The following is a 3,197-nucleotide window of genomic DNA, read 5'->3' on the forward strand; positions in this document are numbered from 1 at the left end:
CTGCTGGCTCACCACCTCACCCCTCTGCTCCCTCCTGGGGATGGGAACAGACAACCTAAAACCCCCTTCGGCTGGGTTTGGTGTGGGGCCGTGCACACAGAGGAGGGTTAATCCAGCTCGAAGTGAGAAGGCAGAGCTGGAGGTGACGAACTCCCACCCACCCCGTGTCAGTGCCAGCCTGGCAAGCGCTGGGGTTGGGGGGGAGCGCCGGTTGCTGTGGGAACGGGAATTCGGGTTGTTCTGTTTCCGGGCTCTGGCTCTTTGCTTTTGACGTTTCATTCCCCTCCCGGTTTGCGTTTTGTTCCCTCCTTCCGTTGCCCTTTCCCTGAGGAAGAAACATTCCTGCACCTCTATGAGGCAGAACCAGCAGTGGTGGGAGAGTCTCAGTGCCCCTGCCTGGGGGTGGCAGGGGGACGGTGGCACCCGGGGAGGGCTGGGTGGGTGCAGCTCCCGTAGGGGCAGAACAGACCCCGATTTGAGTGAGAGACCCCGGCCGAGCAGTGCCAGCACTCCAGGGGATGCAGCTGCAGCAGCAGGGCTGGTGGTGGTGGGAACACCACAGTGGGAATGCTGTGGTGGGAATGCCGTGGTGCTTTTGAACTGCAGTAGTGTGGAAAGGCCTTAAAACCATTAAATTATTCTTGGCTACCTGCTGCAGCTCCCCAGCACAACAGGGAGCCAGGCGAGGTCACACATGCTGTCACCAGCATCCAAATAGTCCTTCCCCTCCTCTGGCCCACGTGGGATTTGTGCATCCTTAGGTCCACTCTCTCCACCCATGACAGCCACACCTGGACCACCGGTGTGGCTCCACGGGCATCCCAGGAGGATGCTCAGCACACGGTCCCTCCGTGCGCCTGGTCAGTCCAGGGTGATGTGGGGCAAGTGGAGGAGGACTGAGCAGCCCCAGGTGAATGGAAGATGATGGATTCTCCTGTTTCCAGCATCCAGACCTTCCCTGTGTTGACACCAGGATGCGCAGCAGGAACAGTGCTGACCCCACCATGGCCTCTGTGACTCTGCCTGAACAGGGGGGCTGAATGAATACAGGGCACAGGGAAAATGCAAGATGTAACACTTTGAAAGGAAGCTTTGTCAAAAGCATAAAAAGTCTCCCTTCTGTGAATCAGCAATTTCCGGTGAAACCCAAACAGTCTGTTCGACCTTTAGTGCTGGAGAGCTGAGACCCAGAGTGAGCCCAAAACCAAGAGCAGGGGAGGAGGAGAAGGAAAAGGAAGGACAAGAGGGTTTGGCTCAAGCTGCTCAACCACAACACAGGGAGAAGGAGTCTCCCGGCATCCCCCAGCCCCGAAGGGCCCTCGGGGTCCCAGCACTCAGCCTCCCAAGACGCGGCGTCCCCAGAGCGTCACCGCCAGCACCACTCGTGAGCTCACGGCTACAGGGAGGCTCTTTGTTCCCTTGGATGGGCCCTCACCGCTGGATGGAGCGATGGAGACAGCCAGGATGATCTGTGGGAAGCTGCCAGGGGGCGAGGGGCAGCGGGGCCAGGGCTCCAGCTGGCACAGGGTACAGGAGGAGGAGATGGCAGTGCTGAGGTTTGCGGGGTCACAGAGCTGCTCTATCGAGGAGGAGACAGCACAGCTGTGCTGTGGGGGGTCATGGAGCTGCTCCTTCGGGCAGCCAGCACTGCCCTCTGGGACCCAGGAGTGGCACAGGGAGACTTTGGGGGCAGTGGGTGCAGGAAAGGAGGAAGAGCATCCTCTGGGTGCCCAGCATGATAGCGCCCATCGGGCACGGATCAGTCCCGAGGGGCGGGTGTCTGGGCTCATCTCTGCCAGCCAGGATGCTCGTGCCACCCTCTGCCCAGGCTCTACACCCCGCAGGGACCCCTCACTGCAGCCACAGTGTTGGGAGAGGAGCCCATTGCAGGTCAGGGCTGGTGGCAAAGTGACTGGACACAGCCCAGGAGAGCACCAGGAGGGCACAGACCGCAGTGAGAGGGTGGGATGAGGCACCACCGGCCCCTGCTTCCCTCACCAGCCCAAATTTGGGGAACAAACTGCCAGTGCTGCCAGTGCCCGAGGGGTGAGATATCCACCCAATGACCAATTGCTCGGGACCCCAGGGTGCAACTGCAGGAAAAGCAGCCAGGGCATGGTGGTGATGATGATGGTGGCAGTGATGGCAGTGGTGCCATTGATGGTGATGGGGCATTGATGGAGGTGGTGACAGGGGCAGTGGTGACAGTGGCAGTGGTGATGTGCTCCACACATGGGACCCACAGCCCCTGCATCCACCTCTGCCAGGGCCTGGGATGGGGTCCCCCTCTGTGGCTCTGACCACCAGCAGTGCCCACAGCCCTTTCCTCCTCCTTGTGCCTTCTGCCAGTCCCTGCCATGGGCCACGTGCTGGATGTCCCCATGAAGGCCTTGTCTGCCACAAACCCGTGTCCCCCTCGGGGCCAGCGTGTTCTGGTGCCAGTGCCTAGCGTGTCACTCACCTCTGCCCACAGCAGCACCAGGGCCCTTTGTGCTCAAGTAGCAGTTGGGAATTTGCCAAAATAAATCCTGCCCTCACCTTTCCTGTGAGCTCTGGCAAGGCTGAGGTGTCCAGGGAAGTGGCAAAATTGGGAAAAGGCAGATGGCCCTCAAGTAAGGGATGCTGCTGGTACTGGACCTCGGTAGGGGGTGGAGAACAGGGGCTGGATGCCCCAAGCCAGCAAGGCCCCACAGGCACAGCTGTGTCCCCTCATGGGGAGCCCATGGGTCAGCACAGCTTAGGGGACAGGCTCGAGTGGGGATGGGGTGCAGGCAGGACACAGAGCGTGTCGCTTGTGGCACACACCGTGGGGGACACGGCACTGGGGACATGGCACACGGGACACAGGACATGGTACACGAGACAGGGAACACGGGACATGGGATGCACCGTGGCACATGCAGCACTGGGACACGGCAGATGGCCACAGGGACACAGGGCAGAGACCGTGTCCTGGGGTCAGGGGATGGTGCCTCAGGGACAGAACACCGGGACACGGCACCGGGACATGGCACCGGGACAGGACACCGGGACACGGCACTGGGACACGGGACCAGGATTTGACACCAGGACGTGGCACCGGGACAGGACACCGGGATCTGACACCAGGACACGACACCAGGACACGGCACCGGGACAGGACACCGGGATCTGACACCGGGACACGGCACCGGGACAGGACACCGGGATCTGACACC

Source organism: Empidonax traillii, unplaced genomic scaffold, assembly GCF_003031625.1.
Source record: "Empidonax traillii isolate 1590-97213 ecotype Southwest subspecies unplaced genomic scaffold, ASM303162v1 scaffold555:size490716, whole genome shotgun sequence".
Lineage (NCBI taxonomy): Eukaryota > Metazoa > Chordata > Aves > Passeriformes > Tyrannidae > Empidonax > Empidonax traillii.